This window comes from Anopheles marshallii, assembly GCF_943734725.1.
Source record: "Anopheles marshallii chromosome X unlocalized genomic scaffold, idAnoMarsDA_429_01 X_unloc_89, whole genome shotgun sequence".
Taxonomy (NCBI): domain Eukaryota; kingdom Metazoa; phylum Arthropoda; class Insecta; order Diptera; family Culicidae; genus Anopheles; species Anopheles marshallii.
Window position 1 is genome coordinate 50,001 of NW_026525941.1, and position 7,500 is coordinate 57,500.

The following is a 7,500-nucleotide window of genomic DNA, read 5'->3' on the forward strand; positions in this document are numbered from 1 at the left end:
CCACCGGTTCTCTTGGCCAACTTGTTGTGTGCAAGCACACTCCACCGAGACACTTCGTATCACCACTTCTAATAATTCGCTTTAGGTGTACGTGCCTTACTCACGCAACCTTACTCGTATCATTTTGTGTGTTTCCAGCAATCCAACACTATGTGAGCTATTCCAACTTGTACGTTCAACTGGTGAACATTATGTTGTGAAGGCGAGCTCCACTGTACTTACCACCGGGTATGGTGTTCGTACAACCATCAGTAAACATGCGAACCAACGACGATCGAAGGAATGAATTCCGATCTCAGCATCGTTGGCTATGATCGGACAATTTACGGGCTTGCAATCCTCTACTTTCCAAGACCACAGTAGCGGTCTTCAACGTGCGTTCAACTTTCCAACACTATGTGAGCTATTCCAATCTATGCGTCCAACTGGTGAACATTATGTTGTGAAGGCGAGCTCCACTGTACTTACCACCGGGTATGGTGTTCGTACAACCATCAGTAAACATGTGAACCAACGACGATCGAAGGAATAAATTCCGTTCTCAGCATCGTTGGCTATAATCGGGCAATTTACGGGCTTGCAATCCTCTCCTTTCCATGACTACCGGAGCAGTCTGGAATGTGTGTTTCCAGCAATCCAACACTATGTGAGCTATTCCAATCTATGCGTCCAACTGGTGAACATTATGTTGTGAAGGCGAGCTCCACTGTACTTACCACCGGGTATGGTGTTCGTACAACCATCAGTAAACATGTGAACCAACGACGATCGAAGGAATAAATTCCGTTCTCAGCATCGCTGGCTATGATCGGGCAATTTACGGGCTTGCAATCCTCCTATGCACCTGGCAATGTATGGTAGTGTTTCCTGCTGCTTTCCTGATTTGGATGTGTACCATGGCCTTTATCAGGCACTCTCTACTAGCTCCGGAATCGAACCCTGATTCCCGCTTCCCGTCACAACCATGGTAGTCCTCTACACTACCATCAATAGTTGATGGGGCACAGTCAAGTGAAAGATCGGTACCAGACTTCAACTCAATCGGCCGATTGGTTTAACTAATAAGTGCACCGGTCCTACCACCTTCAGAAGCAGCATTCCCGGCCTGTTGCATGTATTAGCTCTGGTTTTCATCAATCTTCCCCTGCTGTGTTATACTGAGCTTATGCGGTTTCTCGATTGTCGTGCAAAGTGTGTTATCACACATACCCAATATGCTCAACTCTCATGTTCGTTTGACGCACCAAACTTTATTAGTGATGCACCACACAACAGGTTTTAATATACGCGATCGTGTGTGTTTCAGTGTGAACTTGGTGCGCCAAGTCCATTTGTGATGCATCACTTAGCTAACCATCTTTCGGGACTGTTTAGGGTATGTGCTCCTCCACATCTATGCTTACTCGTACACATTCTCTGTCAATAGGTTTAAGATCGGGCATTCTACCATATCATTGCCTTAATGCTTTCAAATCAAGGCTACCAGGGTAGCCTAATTGCGTTCGAAACTCAACTTGTGAGCTGTCGGCCCTAGAAGTTTTTTAGGCTGCTAGGACCTCTCTCTATATTTTGCCTTTGGACTTCTCGAAGCTCAACTTGTGAGCAGTTCCATGCACCACTACCCGTATCTCTTAGCTTAGTTCTAGCCATGTGCGTTCAAAGCTCAACGTTAAGCTGTGTTCTGCACCACAATCCTTATATAATAAGCTTATCTCTAAGCTTTTTTGCGTTCAATGCTCAACGTTAAGCTATCCCTTCGCTTAGAACCTCGCTCTACATTTTGCCTTTGGACTTCTCGAAGCTCAACTTGTGAGCAGTTCCATGCACCACTATAGGTATCTCTTAGCTTAGTTCTAGCCATGTGCGTTCAAAGCTCAACGTTAAGCTGTGTCCTGCACCACAATCGTTATATAATAAGCTTATCTCTAAGCTTTTTTGCGTTCAATGCTCAACGTTAAGCTATCCCTTCGCTTAGAACCTCGCTCTATATTCAACTTTCAGATACCTCGAAGCTCAACTTATGTGGTCTGCTTTCGCTCTTGAAGGGGAAATTTTTCTGACAGAGGGGGGTTTTTGGGCCAAATTATGCAATATTAGTTTAACCTCCGTCGCAGAACCACATTTGACCAGGTCGAGAAAAAAATTTTTTCGTGACGACCTGGTCCCCCATAGTAGGGAATGAACATGACATCTTAACCATATTTGACCATTTTCAAATTTCTCGTCGCGGAATGATGACTTTACTAGTAAAATTTGTTCCGGGTAGGGACCTCCCATACAAAATTTTCATCGCTCCAAAAGTGATTTCGTTTCACTTTTCAACATTTACAAGGTCCATAAATCATGTTTTGAGACGATATGGAAAAAAAAATTTTTTGCCCGTCTCGACCAACTCGACCGATGGTGACCACAGTAGGGTGCTCCATACAAATTTTCCTTATGTGGAATTTTTCAGTGTAAAATAAGGTTTCTCCAATCGATCGCGGGTTTCACTTTTCATCATTTGCTAGGTCTAACTATGATGTTTTGAGTGGTCCCGCAAAAATTTTTTCTTGGACCGGGCCTTCCTTCCCGGCCCTGTCGGTGTGCTCTGCAGTAGGGTGCTCCATACAAATTTTCCTTATGTGGAATTTTTCAGTGTAAAATAAGGTTTCTCCAATCGATCGCGGGTTTCACTTTTCATCATTTGCTAGGTCTAACTATGATGTTTTGAGTGGTCCCGCAAAAATTTTTTCTTGGACCGGGCCTTCCTTCCCGGCCCTGTCGGTGTGTTCTGCAGTAGGGTGCTCCATACAAATTTTGCTTATGTGGAATTTTTCAGTGTAAAATAAGGTTTCTCCAATCGATCGCGGGTTTCACTTTTCATCATTTGCTAGGTCTAACTATGATGTTTTGAGTGGTCCCGCAAAAATTTTTTCTCTTAGCCAGTCAACCCTTTCGTCCATGTCGGTGTGTTCTGCAGTAGGGTGCTCCAACCAAGTTTTCCTAATGAAAGTTTTTCGTGGTTTCGTGTGAGTTAAAAACTCCGGAACTTGGCTTATTTTCACCATAATTTCCACATATGGTGACCAACTCAATAAACGTTTTGTGCGTATCCTATGGACAGTTTTTCGCGTTCAACTTGGTGAACTAGGGTTGTTTTCCCGAAGGGTAAAAAAATCTGGACTTAGCCAAATTTTGAAATCTCCAACCAATCTTGGCCTGTTAGATTATCTTGGTTGGGTTGCTATGGGCTGCTACGGCCTACTTGATAGGCAATGTTTCAACTCTTGGAAGCTTTCGTGGTTGTTTAGAACTGTCCATGGCCTTCTTGATAGAAATGGCTTATCGTGGCCATGGACTTAGCAACATTTTGAGATCCAATCTTGGCCTGTTAGAGTATCTTGGTTGGGTTGCTATGGGCTGGTACGGCCTACTTGATAGGCAATGTTTCAACTCTTGGAAGCTTTCGTGGTTGCTAAGCACTGTCCATGGCCTTCTTGATAGAAATGGCTTATGGTGGCCATGGACTTAGCAAAATTTTGAAGTCTCCAACCAATCTTGGCCTGTTAGAGTATCTTGGTTGGGTTGCTATGGGCTGGTACGGCCTACTTGATAGGCAATGTTTCAACTCTTGGAAGCTTTCGTGGTTGCTAAGCACTGTCCATGGCCTTCTTGATAGAAATGGCTTATGGTGGCCATGGACTTAGCCAAATTTTGAAATCTCCAACCAATCTTGGCCTGTTAGAGTATCTTGGTTGGGTTGCTATGGGCTGCTACGGCCTACTTGATAGGCAATGTTTCAACTCTTGGAAGCTTTCGTGGTTGTTTAGAACTGTCCATGGCCTTCTTGATAGAAATGGCTTATCGTGGCCATGGACTTAGCAACATTTTGAGATCCAATCTTGGCCTGTTAGATTATCTTGGTTGGTTTGCTATGGGCTGGTACGGCCTACTTGATAGGCAATGTTTCAACTCTTGGAAGCTTTCGTGGTTGCTAAGCACTGTCCATGGCCTTCTTGATAGAAATGGCTTATGGTGGCCATGGACTTAGCCAAATTTTGAATTCTCCAACCAATCTTGGCCTGTTAGAGTATATTGGTTGGGTTGCTATGGGCTGGTACGGCCTACTTGATAGGCAATGTTTCAACTCTTGGAAGCTTTCGTGGTTGCTAAGCACTGTCCATGGCCTTCTTGATAGAAATGGCTTATGGTGGCCATGGACTTAGCCAAATTTTGAAATCTCCAACCAATCTTGGCCTGTTAGAGTATCTTGGTTGGTTTGCTATGGGCTGGTACGGCCTACTTGATAGGCAATGTTTCAACTCTTGGAAGCTTTCGTGGTTGCTAAGCACTGTCCATGGCCTTCTTGATAGAAATGGCTTATGGTGGCCATGGACTTAGCAAAATTTTGAAGTCTCCAACCAATCTTGGCCTGTTAGAGTATCTTGGTTGGGTTGCTATGGGCTGGTACGGCCTACTTGATAGGCAATGTTTCAACTCTTGGAAGCTTTCGTGGTTGCTAAGCACAGTTCGTGGCCTTCTTGATAGAAATGGCTTATGGTGGCCATGGACTTAGCCAAATTTTGAAATCTCCAACCAATCTTGGCCTGTTAGAGTATCTTGGTTGGGTTGCTATGGGCCGGTACGGCCTACTTGATAGGCAATGTTTCAACTCTTGGAAGCTTTCGTGGTTGCTAAGCACAGTTCGTGGCCTTCTTGATAGAAATGGCTTATGGTGGCCATGGACTTAGCCAAATTTTGAAATCTCCAACCAATCTTGGCCTGTTAGATTATCTTGGTTGGGTTGCTATGGGCTGGTACGGCCTACTTGATGGGCAATGTTTCAACTCTTGGGCGCTTTCGTGGTTGCTAAGCACTGTTCGTGGCCTTCTTGATAGAAATGGCTTATGGTGGCCATGGACTTAGCCAAATTTTGAAGTCTCCAACCAATCTTGGCCTGTTAGATTATCTTGGTTGGTTTGCTATGGGCTGGTACGGCCTACTTGATAGGCAATGTTTCAACTCTTGGAAGCTTTCGTGGTTGCTTAGGATAAGAATCCCGACGAGAAAGGTTTCCCGGACTTATAAAAATAACCGATTAGCCCCAAGGACACATCTTCCTTGAAAGGCTAATCATGCACCACACACCACACCACCCATAGGCTTGCAAGCAGCACTCTTGTCGAGTGCAGCAAGCCTATGCTCACATCAACTACCGTACACGTACCACCATAGGCTTGCAAGCAGCACTCTTGTCGAGTGCAGCAAGCCTATGCTCATCAACTACCATACGTACCACCACAGCCTTGCAAGCAGCACTCTTGTCGAGTGCAGCAAGCCTATACTCCACGAACTAACCACTTCACCACCAAGCATGGGTCGCCTGAGAGGATCGATGCGAACGCATCTCTACAACTCGCAGCTCCCAGCCTGTAGTCCCGTCGTTTGCGGGCGGTCGAAGGTGTCGAAACTAGTTGTATCCACGGTCGACGGGAGCACAGCCACCAGGGTTCCCTGTGATAAGGTACTTCCACGTGCAGCGTGCACCCGCCCGTTGCGGCTCAGTCTAGTGCTATAGCGGGGATGAGACGGCAGTGTGCACGGGGCAGCACCGACGGATCTCAGAGGGTTGTTAAGCCCGCTAGCTTCCGATCACCTAATGGGTTTATGATGCGCTATCAGCTCGGATTGGATACGACCTTAGAGGCGTTCAGGCATAATCCAGCGGACGTAGCGTCATACCAAAGTCCGGTCGAACTAGTATTGAGCCAGTGGTCCGTACCTGTGGTTCCTCTCGTACTGCACAGGAATTCCGTTAAGATAGCAGCATACAGCACACACCAGTAGGGTAAAACTAACCTGTCTCACGACGGTCTAAACCCAGCTCACGTTCCCTTGAAAGGGTGAACAATCCTACGCTTGGTGAATTTTGCTTCACAATGATAGGAAGAGCCGACATCGAAGGATCAATAAGCCACGTCGCTATGAACGCTTGGCGGCCACAAGCCAGTTATCCCTGTGGTGGTGACATTCGAGCAGTCGAGCTGTTTGGACATGGCGTGTTTTGCTCCGCAGTGAGAAGGAAAATTTGTGTGCAAAAATCGTTTAGAGAGACTGGATTTTAGTTATAATCCGTTGTTAAGTGTACGTTTTAAGTGAATCGAGTGAAAACCGCGTGAAAATCGGTGCGATAATACGGAAAATAAGCAAAAAACATTCCCCATACATTTTGTATGGGGAACTATTTCCGCTATAAAAACGGGCAAAATAGACCTTTTTCGGTGCGGTTTTCGGTGAAAAAGCGAGATTGGACGCCATTTAAGCGATTAAGAGTGATAGACAGTGTTTGCCGGTGAAATTCGGCCCGAAATACGGAGTGGCAAATTTGCGCAAAGAAATACAACAACAACAACAACAACAGTGTGTGTGTATCGTGAGTTTGCGTAAAAATCCGGTCCAATCGGGCCGGAAGTGGACGGAAACGGTAGTTTTTGTGCCCGTGATCGTGCTAACGCAAAAAACCGGACGGAAATCGGACGAAAATTGACGAAAAACATCGTGGCAAAAAAGTGCAAGGGGTGCTACCGCCGGAGCACGTGGTTTCGAGCAACGGTATTTATTAGAAAATCGTTAATAACTTTGCGAGTTTTTATCGGATTCGTGTGCGGTTTTCACCGTTGTGATTGTGACACCCGAGTGACACACATGACCCCGCTGACGAATTTTCGAAGGTGAGCAGTCCCCCGCAGACAAATTTTCAAATTGACGGTTTCTGCTCGAAAAACTGCTCGAAACTTAAAAAGACGCAGAAAATTCTGGTAAGCTGGGGGGGGTCATCGACAGCTCGAATCTGCTCGATTTGGACAGTTTTTGTCGAGCTCGAAACTGCTCGAAACTGCTCGAATTCCCGACTTTTACTGGAAATCGCGGGGAAAAAAATCGGGAACGACTGCGAAAAATACGGGAAGGCGTCTGCAAGCAGGGAAACACCCCCCCTGACCACTAAGGCCTGCATGGGTCTCTAAAATGGCGACAACTCGAACATCGCGCCTAAGGGCGGAATCGACGGAGGAAAGGCCGGGGCGGTCTCTTCCGGCTGTAGAGCCGAAGGTCATGCTGACAAGAGCTTCGGTGAAGGCCACGAAGTCGACGAACAATGACATGGTCGAACTGCGGAAGGTGATCGAAGAAACGACCCTCGTAAACGAGCAGCTTCGAACCATGTGTAAAGAGCTGCAGCAAGAGCTTGTGATGCTGCGACAGCGGGCGGAGGCCAATGACAACATGGCCCGCGAGGAACGAAAGCTGGCCCGGGAGGAACTAAAGCTGGCTCAGCAGCGGTTTAATGAAGAGCTGCAATGGAACAAGCAACAGGCTCGCCAGTGGCAAGAGGAGACTCAACGTCTCCGCAAGGAGCTAGAAAAGGAGATGGCAAGCCACCAGGAGCTGTTGGCGCAGATGCTTGGTTGTGGCGGCAATCAGGCACTGCAATCGCAGCTGCAGGAGCAGTCGTCTTCT

At 46.6% G+C, this 7,500-nt stretch overlaps 1 pseudogene; it reads right to left on the reverse strand.

Moving 5' to 3' along the window:
• Positions 1-5,342: 5,342 nt before the first annotated feature.
• Positions 5,343-7,500, reverse strand: part of LOC128717728 (large subunit ribosomal RNA) — a 7,033-nt pseudogene continuing 4,875 nt past the window's right edge.